Here is a 24,446-nt window from a genome sequence, read left to right as displayed (position 1 = left end):
TCATATCCTGTGAAGCCCAAATGCCTTCTCGGAAGACTTGATTACGTACCAACTGAGTTCATATCCCGGTGAACATTTTATTTAACGTTATGTAATTAGTGCCCGAGAAAACCATTGTCAACCGACGCGAAGCGGGGGTTAACAATGGTTTTCGAGGGGTGTCAACAGTTACCCTCCCAAATGGGCGCTATTTATTTGATTTTACTGAATGTCTTAATTTTAAAGAAAAATTTTACTGCTTTTAAATAGAAATGAAGTGAATTCTATGGCAAACCGTATATGCGCATAATTTACGCGCAGGTAGCAATTCGTTGGGTTACCCGTTGCAAAGTGTGTTGCTAACGCTCAGGGTAATATTGAACGGATTACCAATTGCGTCTAAACCAATCAGATTTTAGTATTTAACATGAAATTATAATAATGCTGATTATAACTTATATTTACATTTGAAATAGGCAAACCCTTGAGAATTATTAAAATAATCGTGTTTTAATGTTTACAATAATGCAACTGTCAAGCATGTGCGGTAATCATTGTGAAATCATTTAAATGTTCACACAGAATTAAACGTTTCGCTATTCTATATATTCATTTATGTACGCATATTTGCAAATATAAGTATATGAGTATTACAAAATAATATAATCGTGTTTTAATGTTTTCAATAATGCAACTGTCAAGTGATAAGCATGTGATAAGCATGTGCAGTAATCATTGTGAAATCATTTAAATGTTCACACAGAATTAAACTTTTCGCTATTCTATATATTCATTTATGTACGCATATTTGCAAATATAAGTAGATGAGTATACAAAATGATATATATTATGATGCAGTTCCGTATCAAGACATATCATTGTAATGTATTATGTGTGTCACGACAGCCGTCGTGTGTCTAACCAGTCAAGCAATGAAAACAACAATAAGTATTTACAATCTTTATCTATATATAAAATCAATAAATTTACAAATATACACATTCACACACACACAAAATATTAACAAAAAAAAAATGTTTCTAATATCTGATTCGTCATTGTCCTATGGTGGTATATTGGACAGCAGTGTCCCTCCAGTGTTCCTCCAATGTGTCCTCCTTCGGTACCACGTCCTAAGATGACGGCTTCCGTCCACCGGCTTCCAGCGTAGTAAGTGAATACTCGAAGGAGGTTGCACGGGTGGTAAGATGTTCAATACCGGAACACTGGTGACTATGGCCGAATCATCACTGGGACATTGCTGGAGCCTTGCTGGAACCTTTTAATTATATATAAATAACAATATTTTCAATTAAACGTTTCACTTCCACAATATACTTATTTATCTAATTACCGCAACTGCACGCCATACAATCACACCGAACAATACTCGCTCTACAAAACCGTTAAGTGTATCAGACCCCTTAACGTATCAAACACAGTCACAGTTAAGCGTATAAGACCTCTTAACGTGCAATATAGTTAAGTGTATAAGACCCCTTAACATTACAAAACAGTCAATGTATGACCAAAAACGCCGTATAAGACTACGAAATAGAAACTCACAAATAAACTAGCAAACCACGCTTGTCACACAAACGCACCATAACTCTACGGTAAATAAACAAGTATGTAAAACGTTAACACGAAAATACTATCGAACACGTATAAGAACAGTTACCTAAAGTCTTAAATATTACAAACAAGACTAAAGTATAAGGAAAAACGAACTTACCCCTAATGGAGATGGTTACCGTAAAAAATACACTTAGCTATACATCGTGTTACTACTGCAGTGCGTGCTAATGGACCCCGGCTCACTGACCAAAACATGGGTATTTATAGCATCATAGTAAACAAATAGAACAGTCCGAGTATAGTCCAATATTGACCAATACCTGAATTGATAAAATTGAGGCACCAAAAAGGATATGAATATAGAATAAAAATCAGAGGTACCCTATAGGAAAATAGTAAGAATGAATAAATCTATTGATTGTGACAATGTGATACAATATTGTATCATATAATAAGGTACGATATTATATGCTTATTTTAAAGTGGTGCGATAAAATGTGATACGTATTAAAGGACATGGGCGTACAAGGCGTTGTATATCCCCCACTTGGAGCAATGGAGACGAAAGAATTTCAATTGAAGTTTGAATATTAATGTTTGGTTTGTATGCATTGTTTTTAGTATAAATTTCAGGATGAAAGCCAATATTGTGCTTTCGTTCTACAAACACCACGGTTATAGATTTCCAAATAAAGCTGCACAGCGTTTTATACAAAAATCTTGGTTCATTCACTGTTCTACATTGCAAAAATTTAGGTATGAATGGGTCCAGTCTCCATTCTAAAAGTACTTTTATTTAAAGAATAAGTTTTTAATGATTTTTATTATTGATTTTTCAAAATGAAGTCTAGACCCATAATCGGCCAAATTCGTGGGTTTCACCAAAAAAGTTTTACTGTATTAAATATTGTCAAGCAGTTAAATTTATTCACCTATATCCTAATGTGTCAACTTAGCTCACTAGGATAGGCGGAGGCTTGCACCCCATTCTTCTCGATTGAGAGGGTGCTTGAATCGTTAAACGGCGTTTTATATAAAATTCATTTGCTTTTTAGTAAAACATCTTTTGCCTTTTTATTGGGCTATTATGTAAAAAATATCTAATACCATTTGTATTATGACAATTATTACGTAATATTCATTTTACACTCAATGTCGGATAGAAGCAGCGCTAGCACAGATAAGAGATCATGCTGTAATGATTAGAAAGCAAACAAATAAACCAAAGGAAATGAATACCAAGTGCATGTAATAATGTTTACTATTTATTTGTCAGAAATGCAGTTCTATATCATACATGTAGATGTCCTGGTGTACACTTTCAAATGTAAAGATTTTTTTTATATGTTCATATGCCATTTCAAAATCCTGGGTACGGGGGGATTTGTCAGGCCTTGTACGCTATTGTCCTTTACTTATGATTATTATACAACTTTGTTTCATATGATATACAAAACTGTATAATAAAACTAAACTCAGTATATAAGATTTTATTTAAAGGGACTTGGACACGATTTGAGATCAACAATTTTATTTTTATTTTTTATGTATAAAATGGTTTATTGGTGCATTTTAAATGATTGACCAAAATATTAAATGTTAAAGTCAAGTTACAAGGGAGATAAAAAGGTTATAATTGATAGTTATGTAAACAAGGCTCGAGTCTTATAGTTGTTTACAAAAAATGTAATGTAGAGAATTACAATTTCTTAGACAAAATGACAGGTAAAAAACAATTTGAACTAATACAACATCTTCTTAAATGCTATTATCAACAAAAGAAAGTTACATTTGATTAAAATTTATACCAATTAAACAAATATATATAAAAAATGACAATATTCGAGCTTTGTTTACAAAACAAAGAATTATGAACTCTGTATCTTGCTTATAACTTAATATTTGAGTTTCAAATTTTGACAAAGCCTTACAAACTTCTATATTTATCAGTATAAACATTGAAAATGGAAAAATGAATTTTTGAAGATTTTAAGTCAAATCGTGTCCAAGTCCCTTTAAGATCGTTAATGATTTTCATACACCGGTAATATGATATAGGTGATTCCTCGTCCAAACATTGTGCCCTATCCTTCAAATTAGGTACTTTTTAAGCTCGATTTACACAAAATTGGGCCAGACTTCCCCCTGCATGAGTCATACTGATACTTATGATCTCTCCCAAGTTCATGCAAATTATCCTAATATCGCATGATTTGTAGATGCATTAAATACCTCCATTCATTAGTGTACACGTAGCAGGTGGAGCCTCCAACCCACTATTTTAGAAATAGTCACTTAACTAATACAAGGCTGATTATTTGATACTTAATATTGATATTATGAAATTTAGTATCACTTGTATTGAAATTTAGAATCGCTTATTGATAACAGAGAACAACCGGATTTATTTATGTTCACGAATAGTCACTTATTACGATTCATTGTCTTAGAAATATTGTAAAGAATGTAGATTGTTACGTGGAAATTAATAATGACATATTTGAATTACAAATTATTTTCTACACATTGTTGTGAACTCATTTGGGAAACCTTAACAAACCTGCATAGTATTCATGGACCTTGCTCAGATGCTTTAAGCAGCTTCTGCAAATAGTCATTTATAATTTAACTACTTTATCTTTTTAGTATTTTTTTTTTATTTTTCAGATAGCTTTTGTGTTACAGATTATTTACTTATTTTTGGTAGATTAACAAATAAGTGCTTTTTAAATTGAATTTATTTGTGTTCATAAGTGTTTTGACATGTTTATGAAAGTTTGTTTGGAAAGGTGCAAATAAAATAAAAAAAAATATTTTCGATGAAATTTCGAGCTGTTTTATACATACAGATATATTTAAATGTTTAATATGCAATTATTCTATATATTTCTACTTTCATATTTTGGGAAATGTGCCGTAGCCAAATATTCTATTTAATATGAGACATTCTGTCATCCTCCAACTTCTGACATTGATTCAGTTGCAATACTTTTTGAAAAGTGGGCCATATCTCAAAATTTTGATAAAATGTAGCACAAAGCTTCCAGTGGGCTTTTATATATTCCCCCCAAAAAAGGGTCTGTTCCATAAACAAGGGCAGATATATTGGAAAATAAGATCAAAAGAAAGGGTCACAAAAAATCTTTTCAAGAACTTTGAGATTGACTTTTACAAAACGAGCACTCAATGATAAGTATCTGTTCTGCATAAAACAAAATATTCTTGACCTTGAGTCTAGCATTATGACTGTAAAGCTATGATAAAAGAACATGCCCTCTGTATGTGAAAAGATTCAGACCCTACCATACACTAAGTAAATTGAACATTTAAACACCGACGTATACATGTATATCTTTCAGGTCGATATTAGTGAAGTGTTTATCAAGAGGTGTCGACCTTTTACAGTGTTGTTTTTATATAATTATGTAGTAGTGAGTAAAAAGCATCGGACCCGAAAGCATTTGAGGCCCTTACTTTGTGGACTTAATTTTCATGGCACCTACTAGTGGTGGTCAATTTTCATTGTAAAAAATATGGTTAGGGTTACAAGTCTAGTTCAAAAGATCCAGGCCTTTTTGTAATTTATCCACAAAAATAATTGGATTTGTAAACATCGGAATCGGAAACATTAAAATCCCGTACCCTGAGGTCTTAAGTATTCAGGGTCATCTACTAGTTGTTAAGCACTACCATATCAAAATTACGACGAAGATACCATCTACAGTCCTTGCTATAATGTCTCAATATATTAATAATATTAAAAGACAATTGAAACATGGGGCTCAGAAACATCGAGACACTGTCAAAGTATTGTGTTGGTACATCTTCTACATTAAAAGATCTATAGGCTCTCCTGCAATAAACCTTATTAACGTAATAAGAGTTACAAATATCGGGATTGGAAACATTGAAGGTCTGTTCTGTGGAGACTGAAATTCTCAGTGTTACTAACTAAAAGTCTAGTACTATCAGTGTAAACTTATGATAAAAGAATATGTACCCCATGTAGTTTAAAAGAGTCAGACCCTACTGTACACCACTGAACTGAACATGTAAACACCAACTCTTTCGGTTCGACATAAGTGCTGTGTTTATCAAGCGGTGTCAACCTTCTACAGTATGTCAAAAAGTGTAAATAAAAAACACTGGAGGTCCTTACCACGTGGGCTAAAGTTCTCATACTACTTACCAGTAGTGGTAAGCTACCACTGTAAAAATTATGGTTAGGGTTACATGTCTAGTTCAAAAGATCCAGGCCCTTTAGTAACCTCTCTACATACGATGATGGGATTTTAAAACATCAGAATCGGAATCATGGAAACCCCTACCTTAAGGCCTGCAATAATAAGGGTCGTCAACTGGTTGTTAACATTACAGCATTTAAATTACATAATGATACAATCTCTTGTTTAAAAGAACCAGTCCTTACTGTAATTTATCAATTTATAAATAATACTAAAAGATAATTAAAACATCAGACACTGAAACATCGATACCTCTCTACCGTGAGCTGAACCCAGGTCGCCTTGGCCATGTCCACGACTCTATCGACTGAGCTACTCGGACTATCGCTTCAGAACTTTGACTCTTAATTTCTCGAGAATGCCTTGATCGATTTAAAAACAAATTACATATTCTGAATCAGTAAGAGAGTCACTATAAGGTGTAAAAATTTCAAAAAATAATATTAAAAAATAAAAAAGCCGAAAAATTCTATTTTTCAAATTTCCATCCGGTGACGACCGGAAGTGACGGCGGAAATTTTCTTGAAGGTGTTGCACCAGAAAAGCGGTAGATCTATCATCTCTGAAAATTTCAGCTCTATATCTTTACTCATTTTTGAGATACGTCGCAGACAAATTCGCTTTTAAAAATCGTTTATCGACGATAACTTTCAAATGGAAGTGAATTTTAAAAAAATCACAAAAACCGATAAACTTCAGATACAAACGCGTTAGTGTTCAAAATTTGAATGAAATCGATTGAGCCATCTCTGAGAAATTGTCTGCACAAAATCAGTGAGAAAAAAAGGAATAATAACAATAAGAAAAGTGAAAAAGAAACAATAGAATAATAGAAGGGTCTTCCGCTGAAGACGGAAGACCCTAAAAACATCGCAGGCGCTTACCCCGTGGGCTGAAGTTTTCATGGCACCTTCTAGTGGTGGAAGCTGCCATTGTAAAATTTATGGTTAGGGGAAAAGACATTAAAACACCAGGCTCCGAAACATCGAAACACCCTACCCTGGAGCTGAAATTGTTAGGGTCACCTACAAGTGGTCTTACACGGTCCAAATATTGCGTTGATACAAATTTAAAAAAGAGATATAGGTCCTCCTGTAATACATCTATTTAACACAAATCTTACCAAAATCAATAGCATTGAAACGTACGACTTTTCAACGCTTTATACAACCATTCCCCATGAGAAAATAAAATCTAGGTTTTTTGATATTATAGATTGTTGTTTCTTTTATAAAAATGGAAGTTGTAAAAATGCTTACCTCTCATTAGAAATCTAAGTCTCGTTTGAAGTCATCTTTTCGTATCGTAAGTTCTATGGTCGATACACCGACCCTGTGAGCAAATACAATCTTCCACTGGGTTGCATTCGTACTGACGTTTTTCATACAAATTGTTAGACCATAATTAACATCTAATTGTCTACGGACTTTTCTGGGGTTTTTTCCCGATTACGACAAAGACCACACAGCGGGTGTGACCGGTCAGCAGAGAATGCTCACTCCTCCTAAGCACCTGATGCTACCTTCAATGTAATGGCTCAAGGTTTGTGTTTTGACCATCCCAAACAAACCAAATAATCAACGTTTCGTGTTTTCCCTAATGTGACATTTTCCCGATTTTGACATTTACATCTATTATGACATGCCAAATTGTGTCAAGGAGCACACGGCGGGTACGACCAGTCAGCAGAGGATACTCATTCCTCCTAGGCATCTGATCCTTTTTGGAGTTCCGTGTTGTTCTCCTAAAAATTTGTATTTTGTTTTATGGATTTTTGAGATGGTTGAGTTTGTTTTTGTCATTTTTTTTTATTTAACACAAATAGAATTATAAATATTGGGTTCGAAAACATTGAATTTCCGTTCTATGGGGACTGAAATTTTCAGTGTTACTAGGCATTTAGATAGCACTTCCAGTGTAAAGTTCACCAAAAAGTACATATACCCTCCATATCTTGTTTAACAGAATCAGACCATACTGTACACCAAGGGAAATAAAAATTAAATACAACGACATATATATCTTTCATGTCGACATTAGTGCTGTATTTATCAAGCGGTGTCGACAGAATCAGATCTTTCTGTACACCAAGGAAATACACCGACGTATACATCTCTTGTGTCGATATTAGTGCTGTGTTAATCAAGCGGTGTCGACCTTTTGCAGGGTTATTTTTCTATATGTTAAAAAGGGTTAAAGAACAATGTACTCGAAAACAACGGAGGCTCTTACTCCCTGGGCTGAAGTTTTCATGACACCTTTTAGTTGTGGATAGCTACCATTGTAAGACTTATTGTTTGGGAAAAAAAACAATAAAAGTATCTGGCTCCAAAACATCGAAACATGAAATTAGATGAAATTATTAGGTTCACCTTCAAGTGGTCTGACACTGTCAAAATATTGTGTTGATACAACTTATTTTTAAAAGATATAAGCCCTCCTGTAATACATCTATCTCACATAAATTCAATAATGAACATCGGGCTCGAAAAACATTGGATGCCCGGTCTGTGGGACTGAAAAACCCAGTGTTAGTAACCTTTGGTCTTACACTATCACTGTTTAGTTTATTTAAAAGTATATGTGCCATATTAGGTTAAAGAGAATCAGACCCTACTGAACACCAAGGGAATTGAAAATGAAATACACCATCCTATTTACCTTTTTTGTTGACATTAGTGCTTTGTTTATCAAGCAGTGTCGACTTTTTAAAGTGTTATTTTTATATATGTTAAAAAAAGGTTAAAGAACATTGTACTCAGAAACGACAAAGGCTCTTACGTCATGGGCTGAAGTTTTCATGCCACCTACTAGTAGTGGACAGGTCCCATTGTAAAAATCATAATTAGGGAAAATAACAATAAAAACATCGGGTTCCGAAACATCAAAACACCCTACCCAAGAGATGATATTATTAGGTTCACCCGCAGGTGGTTTTGACTTTTGACACTGTAAATATATTGTGTTGCTGCAATGTCTTTGTTAAACGATATAACCTCTCCTTTATTACATCTATTCAACCTAAATCGAATTAAAAACATCGGGCTCGAAAACATTGAATGTCCGTTTTATGAAGACTGAAATTTTCAGTGTTTATAACCTATAGTCTAAAATTATGACTGTTAAGTTAACCTGAAAGTAAATGTACCCTATCTAGTTAAACGGAATCAAACCTTTGTGTACACCAAGGAAATTAAAAATGAAATACACCGACGTATACATCTCTCGTGTCGACATTAGTGCTGTGTTTATCAAGCGGTGTCGACCTTTTAAAGTGTTATTTTTATATATGTTAAAAAAGGGTTAAAGAACAATGTACTCGAAAACAACGGAGGCTCTTATTCCGTGGGCTGAAGTTTTCATGGAACCTATTAGTTGTGGACAGCTACCATTGTAAAACTTATGGTTTGGGAAAAACCCCAATAAAAACATCGGGTTCCAAAACATCGAAAAGCCTACCCCTGAGCTGAAATTATTAGATTCACCTGCAAGTGGTTTGACATTGTCAACATATTGTGCTGTAACAATCCTTTTTTTAGAACATATAGACCCTCCTGTAATTCATAAATATAACATAAATACAATTACGAAGATCGGGCTCGGAAACAGTGAATGTCCGTTCGGTGGGGACGGATGTTTTTAGTGTTAGTAACCTATTGTCTAACACAATCACTGTTAAGGTAATCAAAAAGGACATGTACCATATTAAGTTAAACAGAATCAGACCATACTGTACACCAAGGGAAAAAATGGAATAAACTAACGTATATACCTTTCGTGTCGACATTAGTGCTGTGTTTATCAAGACATGTCAACCTTTTACATTGTTATTTTTATATATCTTATAAAAAGGTAAGAAAACATTGTACTTGAAAACAAGAAAGCCTTTTACCTCGTAGGGAGATGTTTCCATCACACCTACTAGTGGTGGACAGCTACTATTGTAAAAATTACAGTTAGGAAAAAAACCGATTAAAACGTCGGGCTTCAAAACATCGAAACACTCTACCCAAGAGATGATATTGTTAGTTTTACCCGCAAGTAGTCTGAAACTGTCAACATATTGTGTTGATACGACTTATTTTTTAAAAGATATAGGCCCTCCTGTAATACATCTATTTAACCTGTATTGAATTATAAACATCTGGCTCGAAAACATTGAATGTCCGTTCTATGGGGACTGAAATTTTCAGTGTTATTAACATATGGCCTACCACTATCACGATTAGGTTAACCTGAAAGGACATGTACCCTATAAAGTTTATGAGAATCAGACCCTACTGTGCACCAAAGAAATTAAAAATGAAATCCACCGACGTATATATCTTTTGTGTCGACATTAATGCTGTGTTTATCTAGCGGTGTCGACCTTTTACATTGTTAAATTTATACATGTGAAAAAAATATCAGAGAGCATTGTACTCGAAAACAAAGCAGACTTTTACCCCGTGGGCTGAAGTTTTCATTTACACGTTGTGGACAGCTACCATTGTAAAAATTATAGTTAAGAAAAAGAAAGTAAAAACATCAGACTCCAAAACATCGAAACAGCATACCCAGGAGATGAAATTTTAAGGTTCACCCGCAAGTGGTCTGACACTGTCAACATATGTTTTGATACAACTTTATTTTTTAAAAGATATAGGCCCTCCTGTAATACATCTATCTAACATAAATACAATTATGAACACCGGGCTCGAAAAACATTGAATGTCCGGTCTGTTGGACTGAAATTTTCAGTGTTAGTAACCTATGGTCTTACAATTTCACTGTTAAATTAATTTAAAAGTACGTGTGCCATATTAAGTTTAACAGAATCAGACCATACTGTACACCAAGGGAAATAAAAATGGAATAAACCGACGTGTATACCTTTAGTGTCGAAATTAGTGCTGTGTTTATCAAGAAATGTCAACCTTTTACATTGTTATTTTTATATATGTTATAAAAAGGTAAGAAAACATTGTACTCGGTAACAAGAAAGCCTCTTATCTCGCGGGAAGATAATTTCTTTACACCTACTAGTGGTGGACAGCTACCATTGAAAAAATTATAGTTAGGGAACAAAACCAATTAAAACGTAGGGCTTCAAAACATCGAAACACCCTAACCAAGAGATGATGTTGTTAGTTTCATCCGCAAGTGGTCGGACACTGCCAACATATTGTGTTGATGCAACCTCTTTTATTAAAAGATATAGGTCTTCCTGTAATACATCTATTTTACCTAAATCAAATTAAAAACATCTTGCTCGAAAACATTGAATGTCCGTTCTATGGGGACTGAAATTTTCAGTCTTATGAACCTATAGCCTAACAGTATCACAGTTAGGTTAACCTGTAAGTACATGTACCATATCTAGTTTAGGAGAATCAGGCACTACTTTACTCCAAGTGAATTAAACTGAAATACACATACGTATATATCTTTCCTGTCGCCATTTGTGCTCTGTTTATCAAGTGGTGTCGACCTTTTACATTGTTAATTTTACATATGTTAAAAAGGGTTAAAGAACATTGTACTCGAAAAAAACCCAGACAATCTTACCCCTTGGGCTGAAGTTTTCATGGCACCTACTACTGTGGAATCATAAAATTTCGTGGGGGCCAATTTTCGTGGATTGCTTAAATTTTACAGGTTCGCGGGGACGTAATTTCGTGTATTCTCTTAAACCTACAAAGGATATATGACTTTATTACCCTAATTTATTAAGTCATGGAGGATGTTAATTCGTGGATGCGAGGTACCCACGAATTCAACGAAAATTGAGCCACCGCGAAATTTAATGATTCCACAGTAGTTGTGGACAGCTACCAATGTAATAGTCATGGTTTGGGGAAAAAACGAATATAAACATTTGGCTCCGAAACATCAAAACACCCTACCCTGGAAATGATATTGTTAGTTTTACCTGCAAGTGGTCTGACACTGTCAATATATTTTATCGATACAACTTCCTTTTGAAAAGATATAGGCTTTCCTGTAATGCATTTATATAACATGAATACAATTATAAACATTGGGCTCCGTAACACTGTTTTTCCGTTTTGTGCGGACTGAAATTTTCAGTGTTAGTAATCAATTGCCAAACACTATCACTGTTAAGTTAGCCTAAAAGTACATGTACCATATCTAGTTTAACAGAATCAGACCCTATACTGTACTCCAAGGAAATTAAAAATGAAATACAGCCACGTACATTCCTTTCGTGTCGACATTAGTGCTGTGTTTATAAAGCAATAGTGTTTAGTTTAGTTTAGTTTAGTTTAGTTTAGTTTAGTTTAAATAGAGTAAATGAACATCTGACTCGAAAACATTGGAGACTCTTTCACTGTGGGCTGAAGTTCTCGTGGCAACTACTAATTGTGGATAGTTACCATTGTAAAAAATTATGAGTAAATTTACATGCCTAGTTCAAATAACCCAGGCCCTTTTGTAATTTATCTACATAAAATGATGGGATTTTGAAACATCAGAATCGGAAACATGGAAAGCCCCTACCTTAAGGCCTGATATATTGAGAGTCATCCACTAGTTGTTAGCACTTAAACATTAAAATACAGCGAGGATACAATCTCAACCTTATTAAAAGACCCAGTCGTTTCTGTAATTCTCTCTATACATGGTATAAATGATATTAAAAATCAATTAAAACATGGGACTCGGAAAAATCGAAACACCCTACCCCAGACATGAAAATGTTAGAGTCATCCGCACGTTCTAACACTGTCAACATATTGTGTTGATAAAACCTCTTTTTTAAAAGGTATGTGGCCTCCTACATGTATTAAACACCTATTTAACATTAATAAAATTATAAACATCATGCTGGGAAACATTGAATGTCTGTTTTTTTGATTTGAACATATTTTATTGCATTATATATTACAATTTATGTTCTTTGGGGAATGAAATTTTCAGGTTATTGTTAGTTTTACCCGCAAGTATTATGACACTGTCAACATATTGTGTTGATACAACTTCTTTTTAAAAAGTTATTGGCGCTCCTGTAATTTATCTATATAAAATAAATACAATTATGAACATGGGGCTCCGAAACATCAGATTTCCCTTCTGTGGGGACTGAAATTTTCAGTGTTAGTAACCAATTGTCTAAAACTATCACTGTTAGGTAAACCTAAAAGTACATGTACCATATTTAGTTTAACAGAATTAGATCCTACTGTAATCCACGGGAATTAAAATTGAAATTCACCGACGTACATATCTTTCGTATCGACATTAAGGCTGTGTTTATCAAGTGATGTCGACATTTTACAAAATGAACATCTGACTCGAAAACATCGGAGACTCTTTCACTATGGGATGAAGTTCTCTGAGTGTAATACACAGTAGCATTTACTATACTGTTTTATTTTATATCACATTTATATCATGAAAGAATAACTTTACATAAATATTTTGTATTGATAGATGCATCGGTTTATGAACGTTTAAATCCGCTGATATTTTCGTAGGAAGCCTTAACAGTGCTGTGTATCACTGATAAGGTAACTGGAAGTACATGTAGTCTATCTAGTTTAACAGAATCAGACTCTACTGTACACCAAGGGAATTAAAAATGAAATAAACCGATGTGTATATATATTTCGTGTCAACATTAGTTCTGTGTTTATCAAGTGGTATCAACATTTTACAATGTTGAGTTTACATATGTTAAAATAAGGTAAAAGAACATTTGACTCGAGAACATCGGAGGCTCTTATCTCGTGTGCTGAGGTTCTTATGGCAATTACCTGTGGTGGACAGCTACCATTGCAAACGTTATAGTTAGGAAAAACCAATAAAACCATCGGGTTTTGAAACATCAAAACACCATACATCGGAAAAGATATTGCTAGGTTCATCCGGAAGTGGTATGACACTGTCAACATATTGTGTTGATGCAACTTCTTTTTCATGAAATATAAGAACGGTTTATGAATGTTTAAACCCGCTGTTATTGGTTACTTACCAATAGTCTAACACTATCACTCTTAAATTAAGCTGAAAGTACATGTACCCTATCTAGTTGAAAGAATCAAACCGTACTGTACACCAAGGGAATTAAAAATGAAATACACCGACATATATATCTTTAGTGTCGACATTAGAAATTTGTTTATCAAGTGGTGTCAACTTTGAACATTGTTAATTTTATATACGAGTATGTTTAAAAAAAAGTTAAAGAACATAGTACCCGGAAACAATGGAGGCTTTTACTCTGTGGGCTGAAGTTTTCATGGAATCTACTGGTGTTGGACAGCTACCAGTGTAAAAATTATGGTTTGGGAAAAACAATAAAAAAAATTAGTTTCCGAAACATCAAAACACCCTCCCCTGAAGATGATATTGTTAGTTTTACCCGCAAGTATTATGACACTGTCAACATATTGTGTTGATACAACTTCTTTTTAAAAAGATATTGGCTCTCCTGTAATTTATCTATATAAAATAAATACAATTATGAACATGGGGCTCCGAAACATCAGATTTCTCTTCTGTGGGGACTGAAATTTTCAGTGTTAGTAACCAATTGTCTAAAACTATCAGTGTTAGGTAAACCTAAATGTATATGTACAATATTTAGTTTAACAGAATCAGATCCTACTGTAATCCAAGGGAATTAAAATTGAAATTCACCGACGTACATATCTTTTGTATCGACATTAAGGCTGTGTTTATCAAGCAATGTCGACATTTTACAAAATGAACATCTGATTTGAAAACATCGGAGACTCTTTCACTATGGGCTGAAGTTCTCTGAGTGTAATACACAGTATCCTTTACTATCCTGTTTTATTTTATATCACATTTACATCATGAAAGAATAACTTTACATAAATATTTTGTATTGATAGATGCATCGGTTATGAACGTTTAAACCCGCTGATATTTTCGTAGTAAGCCTTAACAGTGCTGCGTATCACTGAATGTTTTCGAACCAAATGTTTATAATTCGATTTAAGGTAACTGAAAGTGCATGTTGTCTATCTAGTTTAACAGAATCAGACTCTACTGTACACCAAGGGAATTAAAAATGAATATATATTTCGTGTCGACATTAGTTCTGTGTTTATCAAGTGGCATCAACATTTTACAATGTTGTGTTTATATATGTTAAAATAAGGTAAAAGAACATTTGAATCGAAAACATCAGAGGGTCGTATCTCGTGTGCTGAGGTTTTTATGGCAACTACCAGTGGTGGACAGCTACCATTTTTAAAATTATATTTAAGAAAAACAATAAAACCATTGGGTTTTGAAACATCAAAACACCATGCCTCGGAAAAGATATTGTTAGGTTAGTCCGGAAGTGGTATGACACTGTCATTATATTGTGTTGATACAACTTCTTTTTAAAAAAAAAAAATAAGCTTTTCTGTAATACAACTATTTAACAAAAATACAATTATGAAGATCGGGCTTCGAAAACAATGAATGTCCGTTCTCTTAGGACTGAATTTTTAGTGTTTGTTACCGGAAGTCAAGCACTGTCACTGTTAAGTTAAGCTGTAAGTACATGCACCCTATCTAGTTTAGCAGAATCAAACCATACTGTACACCAAGGGAATTAAAAGTAAAATACACAGACAAATATATCTTTCGTGTCGACATTAGTGATTTGTTTATCATATCAAGTGGTGTCGACTTTTAACATTGTTAATTTTATATATGTTTGAAAAAAGGTTAAAGAACATAGTACCCGGAAACAATGGAGGCTCTTACTCTGTGGGCTGAAGTTTTCATGGAACCTACTAGTGTTGGACAGCTACCAGTGTAAAAATTATGGTTTGGGAAAAAACAATAAAAAAATTAGTTTCCGAAACATCGAAACACCCTCCCCTGAAGATGATATTGTTAGTTTCACCCGCAAGTATTATAACACTGTCAACATATTGTGTTGATAAAACTTATTTTTTAAAAGACATAGGCCCTTCTGTAATACATCTATTTAACATAAATACAATTATTAAGATCGGGCTTCGAAAACAATGAATGTCCGTTCTCTTGGGACTGAATTTTTCAGTGTTTGTAACTAGAAGTCTAGCACTATCACTGTTAAGTTCTGCTGAAAGTATAAATACTCTATATATCTTAACAGAATCAGACCCTACTTGACACCAAGGGAATTACAAATGAAAAAAAACCCACCGACGTATATATCTTTAGTGTCGACATTAGTGGTGTGTTGATCAAGTGGTGTCGACATTTTGCCGTGTTGTTTTTATATAAGTTAAAAAAAGTAAGAGAACATTGTACTCGGAAACAACGGAGGCTCTTACCCAGTGGGCTGAAGTTTTCATGCCTCCAACTATTGTAAAAAAAATAAAGTTAGGGAAAAAAAACCCAATAAAAACATAGAGATCCGGAGCATCGAGTCATTCTACTCCGGTGCTAAAATCATTACGTTCACCCGCAAGTGGTTTGACACCGTCAATATATTGTGTTGATACAATTCTTTTTCAAAAGATATTGGCCTCCCTGTAATACATCATTTTAAGCTAAATCGAATTATAAACATCAGACTCGGAAACATCGAACCATTTTCCGTTCTCTTTGGACTTAAATTTTTAGTGTTATAACCAAAAGACTAGCACCCTCACTGTTAAGTTTAGTTGAATATACATGTACTTTTTACAGTTTAACAGTATCAGACCCTACTGTACACCAAGGAAATTAAAAATGAAATAAACCGACGAATATATCTTTTGTGTCGACATTAGTGCTTTGTTTATCAAGCGGTGTCGACCTTGTACCTTATTGCTTTTATATATGTTAAAAAAAAGTTAAAAAAACATTGTACTCGGAAACAACGGAGGCTTTTACCTCGTGGACTGAAATTTTCATGCCACTTATTAGTGGTGGACAGCTACTATTATAAAAATTATACTTAGGGAAAAAACAATAAAAACATCGGGCTGCTACACATCGAAACACCCTATCTCAGAACTGATATTATTCAGTTCGGCCCAAAGTGGTCTGACACTGTCAACATATTGTGCTGATACAATTTCTTTTTTAAAAGCTATTGGCCCTCCTGTAACACATCTCTTTAACATAAATACAATTATGAACATCGGGCTCGGACACATTGAATGGCGTTCTGTGGGGACTAAAACTTTTTTTTAATAAACAATTGTCTAACACTATCACTGTTTGATTAACCTAAAAGTACATGTACGATATCTAGTTTAACAGAATAAGACCCTACTGTACACCAAGGAAATTAAAAATGAAATACACCGACTTATATATCTTTCGTGTCAACATTAGTGCTGTGTTTATCAAGTGGTGTCGACGTTGTACAGTATTGTTTTTATATATGTTAAAAAAGGTAAGAGGACATTATACTCTAAAACAACAGAGGCTTTTACCCCGTGGGCTGAAGTTTTCGTTTACTAGTGGTGGACAGCTACCATTGTAAAAATTATAGCAAGGGAAAAAACCAATAAAACCATCGGGTTTTGAAACATCGAAACACCATACCCAGGAAATGAAATTGTTAGGTTCACACCAAGTTGTCTGACACTGTCATTATATTGTGTTGATACAACTTCTTTTTAAAAAGATATAGGCCCTCCAGTAATACATCTATTTAACCTAAATCGAATTATAAACATTTTGTTCGAAAACATTGAATGTCTATTCTTTAGGGACCGAAATTTTCAGTGTTACTTTCCTATAGTGTAGCACAGTCACTGTTTAGTTAAGCTGAAAGTACATACACCATTTCTAGTTTAACGGAATTAGACCCTACTGTACACCAAGGGAATTAAAAATGAAAAACAGCGACGTATATATCTTTCTTGTCGACATTAGTGCTGTGTTTATCAAGTGGTGTCGACATTGTATAGTCTTCTTTATATATATGTTAAAAAAAGGTATGAGGACATTATACTCGAAAACAACAGACGCTTTTACCCCGTGAGCTGAAGTGTTCACTTACTAGTGGAGGAGAGCTACTATTGTAAAATATAAACATCGGGCCCTGAAACATCAAAACACCATACCAAGGAGATGATATTGTTAGGTTCTCCCGCAACTGGTCTTACATTGTCAACATATTGTGTTCATACAACTTCTTTTTTAAAAGGTGAAAGAGGAGTTGAATCAAAACATCGGAGGCTCTTACTCCGTGGACTGATGTTCTCATGGCACCTACTAGTTGTCGACAGCTACCATGGTAAAAACTTTGGGAAGGGAAAAAGACATTTAAAACATCGGGCTCTGAAACTTCGAAACACCTTACCCAGGAGCTGAAATTGTTAGGGTCATCCGCAATTGGTCTGAAACTGTCGATATATTATGTTTATACAACTTCTTCTTTAAAACATTTAGGTCTTTCTATACATGTAATACATCTCATAAACATACATATAACTATAAACATCGGGCTCTGAAACATTGAATGTCTGGTTTTTGGGACTGAACTTTTCAGTGTTAATTACCAATAGTCTAGCACTACCACTGTTAAGTTCAGCTGAAAGTACATGTACCCTCACTAGTCAGGCAGAATCAGACCCTACAGTACACAAAGGGAATTAAAATTGAAATAAACCAACGTATACATATATATTTCGTGTGGACATTACTGCTGTGAATTTATCAAGCGGTGACGACCTTTAACAGTGTTTTTATATACATTATGTATGTTAAAAAATGTAAAAGAACATTTGGCTCGAAAACATCGGAGGCTCTATCCCTGTGGGCTGAAATTCTCATGGCACCTACTAGTGGTGCACAACCACCATTGTAAAAACTACAGTTAGGAAAAAAAAGGTGAAAAAATAGGTTCTCTTATATACTTGTAATACATCCATTTAACAGAAATAGAGTGATAAACATCGGGCCCGGAAACAATAAATGTCTGTTCTGAAAATTTGCAGAGTTACTAACCAATAGTCTAGCACTATCATTGTTAAGTTAAGCTGAATGTACATGTACCCTATTTAGTTTAACAGAGTCAAACCCTTGATGATAACCTAACAAAAAACTATATGATGAACGCGGTGAATTTAATTTTTTCTATATTCATTTTTCCTTACTTATGTAGCAATATACCTTCCTCACTTGCACGGAGACCTCTTGGAGTCCTTTGGGATATCACTGCATCTTTATTGCACTCTCATTGCGCACTCACAGCGTTTGAACGAGTTGTTTTTTGTTTTGCTGCGTTTACACAGCGACCCCCGAGAGCTGTTGCTGCGATCATCGCGCTCTCTTGGTGTTTCCTCTGCGTTTATTAGCGTTTGTACCGCGCTCCCACGGCGTTTCTAGTGCGTTGTCAGCCAGCCAGGTGTGACAGGGGTTTAAAACAACACAGCCACGTCCGTATATGTATAGGGACATAAAGGATATAAATGTACATTAAACCGTGTTAAACAATTTGAAGTTCCAGTTAAAAAACAGTTCAAAACTCAGTTATTGGAGTTAGTTTTGAACAAGTTCAAACTTAAATGCGTTGAGGTCATCAGAGTTCAGAAAACTATTTTCAAGCTTTTGAAAAATGACCCCGGATCACGACTTCTGGTCTCAATTCTTAACGTTGAAAAAGTACTCCGGATCAATATATGGTGAGGGTGGAATTTCTTGTTGTCAAACTTTCATTGTTTTCACATAAAGACTTTTCGGACATAGGCCCCATTTAATTAATGATAAATCAAAATAACTGATAAGAAAAGTCGAATAGTATAAAATATTGATATATATAACGTAATAGTTTTAGATTATAATACAAATAAATGCCAATGTTACAAAGAATTTATAACGTTACATTAATTTTGTCAAAATTGCAAATCAAAAGTGTTATATATTCAACATGTAATTTGAAAATCATTTATGTTAAAAAAAAAGGAGTCATACACTGATTTGAGACTTATAAATTGGAGAGAATAGGGGGAATGGGTATAAAACATATACAACCCAATAAACAAATCATCCTGTGAGTCGTTACGAAGCAGAATATATAGCAATTAAGTCAATAGTTTATTATAGTGATATGTATACATGTATATAATTAATTACAAAATTCATTTTACAGTTTTAATGTCAATACACCCGGCCAATGGACCTATAAGTCGCTTTAAAACTGTTACAGAGTGAATAAAATTTGCATGTTTTAGGATTAGTTGGCTTTGTCAAATGTTTCTGTTGTATAATTAATAGATAAAATGAGCAATTCGGCGGAGATAGTTACATATTAGATTAGTGAACAGAGTACTATAATTGGTTATATTTTGAATGGACAATATCACTAAGAAAACTTTTCATTTTCAATTTCATTTAAGTCACACAAGTTACATATTCTTTCCTGTACCGGTTCTCCTCTGTAATGCGACCTGTTTCAATCCTCTTAGAGGAAGTACACCACATCTAAACATTGCCAAGGATCTGATGAATTTTGCGAGATCTAGCGTAACGTATATTCTTCAACGGAATAGCTTGATTTAAATAGGATATATGTTCGAAGTGTTGGTACATCTTGAATATTTTTGAAACATTCGGTTTCGAAGTTATTATGTTAATTTTCCTCTGCATAGTTCAAATTACAAGGTATAAAATAAGTATTAGTACTTCCCATGTTTAGGGATTCCAGGATATTTTTAACTTGAGAGCTCCAGTGAGAAGAACTGATTTGCGCACCGTGCCAACTTGGTAATGCGTTTATTTTCCATACATACTAGTCGATTCAACAGACGCAAAATGTTCATTTCGTGGCGGATTTTAGAACTTTACCACCCGCTTTACCTAGCAACGGAGTAATCCGATGAACACCGAGATAATATCGGAGGGCTCGATTTTGTACAATTTCAATACAATGATGCTTCTTGTATCCCCTACCCCAATGCTTATAAAGGACGGATATAACAAAATTATTAAATAATTTTTCGAAGGTTCGGAATCGAACCGATTTAATTGCGTTGATTTTTTTAGAAGACGGATCCCAGGGCACTCACTTTCAAATCACTTTAAAATCACATATTTTCGTTGAAAAATCATCCCTAAACATTTGTATGATGCCTTGTAGTTCAGATTATTTCCCCTAGATGAAAGTTAAAGTTACTTAATTTTGATATCTTTTTCCGAAAGTGAACAGCCTTAAATTTTTGCAAATTAATTCGTAATCGCAATTTTTTGCGCAAGGCGTCGACGGTATATAAGATGTGTTGCATGTCATGTCATGATATATCTGCATCCATATGTATTTTAACTTATAATTAAGACATAACAAAACATGTAAATATATGAAGACGCTCTCAAAAAGAATAAGACGCGACCAGATAAGTACTCTTACCGGAAGGGGGTGGGGACGCACGCTGTTTATTCCAACAACCTTATATTCTCAACAAAGAGAAGAATTCTCGGGAAAAGGGTTTGATTAAAATGGGGCTTGGAATATTTTAGGTGTGGTAAATTAAAGAATTTATTTTAAACATTGTGTGGGATTTAATGGATAAGAATATTAGGCTTTAACTTTTTCATACGGTGCGAATAACAAGAGAAAACACCCTAATACTATAAGTTTTGAAATAGTATATACATGCATTTAATGTGACAATAATTTATTATAAATATTTGGCTTGTACTTATTCTTTCCGGAGCGAGGAACAGGTGTATATATAGATATAAACAAACGCTATTTTTTTTAAATCTTATTTTCTCCAAAAAGGGTAGCATTTCCGGGAAAACTGGTTTTAGGGGGGAGAGTATATATATATAATGTCGACACTCGATATACATAGCATTAATGTCGACACATAGGAAAATTGAATTTATAAGCGTTTTCCCGTTGTAATGTAATAAGAAATGACTTAGATGATGTTTATATGCCTTATCCAAAACATATCTAAATGTTTTATATAGTAAACTTTACGAAAACATGAGATGTAAGAATCGAGTCGACTTTCGCAGTATGTATGTATTTTCCCTAAAAAAGAGTTCAAGAATTAGTATACACCGGTGAATACAATTATAAAACTATTTCTTTTTTCTTTCAAAAGAAAATTACAATCTAGAAACAAGAAATGCCGCGAGGAATAAAGAATTCATAATGTAAATATACGCGAGTAAGTTGAAAAACGAAAGTAGACGGGACTTTCCGCATCACTGTCATGCGGGACAACTCTTTGTCTATTTTTAGAAAAACTGTGATAATACATCGATTTATTGAATGATTTGCAAATTCCGCTCAAAAACTAAATGCAGTTGACGACATAAAAAGAAAACACTGAATATGGGTAGCGTTTTGATAAATAAAATCTCCATGCATGTTAAAACTATTTCTTTTCAAAACACGAAATAAGACGTAAACAGTAATTCCCCTTTCAAACACATATACATTTTTTCGTGTTGACATTCTGCAGAAAAACATAATGTCGACGCGTATATATTGCGAAAGTCGACACGATTTTGAGATCTCTTGTTTTCTTAGATTTTATTTTATAAAACGATGAGATATGTCTTAATTACAGCAAACCAATCTTATCAAAGTCCATCCTTGTCAAATTACAACTAGAAATCGCTTATAAACTCAATTTTCCTAAGTGTCGACATTGATGCTATGTATATCGAGCGTCGACATTGACCCTGATTCTCGAGTATATATATATATATATATATATATATATATATGGGTCATTATCAAAATATGCAGCCTTTTGCGTCAGTGTCAATTTAAAGGGGGAAAAATAATGTTCTGGGGAATATATACAGTACCATTGGATTTTAGAAACTTAAACCCATATTGTTGAACAAATAAATCGACAATTTTACTGCTTAAAGTATAAAAAAAATATTATTTGTTATGAGATTTTAGTGAATTTATGTTGTCATTAAATTTTTCCAACGTCTTTAACCTACAATATCTTCAATAATATTGATGTTTTATTCCAAAAATCGCCGTTAATTTTCAAAACAACATTCATATTTTAATTTGTGCTATGCTCCTTAACAAGTTCTCTTTTAAAAACGATGAATTTGATGAGATATATGCTTGTACAAAAAGTTTTTGTCATTGGTGTTACAAGGCAAATTATATAAAAATATCTTAAAATACATCAAGTAAATAATATTGTACTACAGTTGGAATCCCCCAGATCATAGTGGCATCATTCCCTGCTACTAAAAAGATAAATGTATCAGTGATGACATCATTGTGATAGAAAATATGGCAGAAAATGTTAGTATGCTCCGAAAAATACAATGTAAACTGTGTCAGTGGGATAACGTGCTATTTAAGGTTTTCTATTATGAAAGAACAAAAAAGTTTTTCACATAAATGATGAATGTTTATCACATTATAACATAGGCTATGTAGCTTAGTGTAGTATCTGTTCTCTTGGGTCATACTGCTACATTTACTATGGATACATCAGTGGTATAACGGTCAGTGGTGTAACCAAAAATTGTTGTTACACCACTGAAAAAACTGTTACACCACATGACATTATTTAATTATTTTACTTTTTCTTCCATTTCATTTATATTTTGAGCATTTTGAACAATTGTTATTTATCAATTTTACAAGTTAGACACTGTCACAATAAAGAAAGCTTGACTATTTAATTGCAATTGTGTTTTCTTAATCTGGAAAATGAGACCTGTTACACCATTGACATTATTTGAAACACCATTGACATTTTGTATGCTCTAATTATGTTTTACCCATTTAAATACTTGATTAAAAGATAAAAGTAAAAACAAATTTATTCTAATGAAGAAATGAAATTATCCACATCATATTTTTATTAAAAAATCGAATTTTTTAATGACTTATAGTGTACAATAATATATGTTATTCCACTGACATTTCACATTCCCTATTATGTTATACTAAAATCTTTCAAATACTTAAAGGTAACAAATGCTAGCTGAGCTTCAAAAAACATATATAGACAAAGAGGAAGTGTATATGCATTGTATGCATAGATTTTGGAGAAAATTGGAGAAATTTCAATTTTATTATCCAAAGTGTATGATTGATATGAGCTGGTATAGTATTGAAGATGTTGTTTGTGAGATTGATGAGCCGAAGAAAGTTCGAACTCGGTACAAGGTGGATAAAAGTGTGTGGATGCCAATAGTAAAAAAAAAATAACATCAAAGAATGAGTGAATTCATGTAAAAAAACATCTACATGCCATTTTTGTGTCAGTGGTGTAACACTGATTATAAGTGGTGTAACAGTGTGTCTATCTTCAGATTATGAAAGAAAGAGGCACGAAAACTTTTATTTAAGATCAAATTTTTCATGTTTTAAATGCAATCAAAAATAGAAATTATTTTATTTTACAAAATTTAACACACTTATCTCTTATTTATTATCGCTAGGTCAGTGGTGTAACTTTAAGTCAGTGGTAAAACATAATAATCAGTGGTGTAACGTGTACATTTTTCTCCAAATAAAATTAACTGACAATGATTCATGTATATTTGAAAACACCAGTGCATTTACAATAATGTCTTTTTTATGCTCCATTAAAAGAAAAATCCAGTTGTGTTCTTTTTAATGCTCAAATTAAAAATTTGTTGAGTAACATCAAGACTTTGTCCCAAATGTTATGTTGGCCACTATGTAAATGTGTCAAATATTTTCTGTTATCTAATTCTAATAACTTTAAATGAAGTTTGTTGATATAAACT

At 33.4% G+C, this 24,446-nt stretch overlaps 2 protein-coding genes and 1 long non-coding RNA gene across 4 annotated transcripts in view; 1 reads left to right on the top strand and 2 right to left on the bottom strand.

Moving 5' to 3' along the window:
- LOC128171011 (uncharacterized) overlaps window positions 1-24,446 on the top strand; it is a 511,120-nt gene that overhangs the window by 329,798 nt on the left and 156,876 nt on the right. The gene's annotated exons all lie outside the window — the stretch shown is intronic.
- Window positions 1-24,446, bottom strand: part of LOC128171034 (NAD(P)H-hydrate epimerase-like) — a 172,640-nt gene that overhangs the window by 147,754 nt on the left and 440 nt on the right. The window contains exon 2 of one of the 2 annotated variants that reach the window (XR_008241982.1): window positions 22,711-22,925. The exons of the other annotated variant lie outside the window; for it this stretch is intronic. The gene's annotated coding sequence lies outside the window, so the exon portion shown is untranslated. Of the gene's footprint in view, window positions 1-22,710; window positions 22,926-24,446 lie in introns of those variants that run through there. 2 annotated transcript variants of the gene reach the window in all.
- Window positions 925-2,958, bottom strand: LOC128171036 (uncharacterized). Its single transcript, XR_008241984.1, has 2 exons — window positions 1,715-2,958; window positions 925-1,258 (listed from the first exon to the last, which is right to left on the bottom strand). It is a non-coding gene; the product is annotated as an uncharacterized LOC128171036 (long non-coding RNA).

This window comes from Crassostrea angulata, chromosome 2 (genome assembly GCF_025612915.1).
Source record: "Crassostrea angulata isolate pt1a10 chromosome 2, ASM2561291v2, whole genome shotgun sequence".
In the NCBI taxonomy this organism is placed as follows: domain Eukaryota; kingdom Metazoa; phylum Mollusca; class Bivalvia; order Ostreida; family Ostreidae; genus Magallana; species Magallana angulata.
The sequence above is the reverse complement of the archived record's forward strand: the minus strand, read 5'-3'. Positions and strand labels throughout refer to the sequence as shown.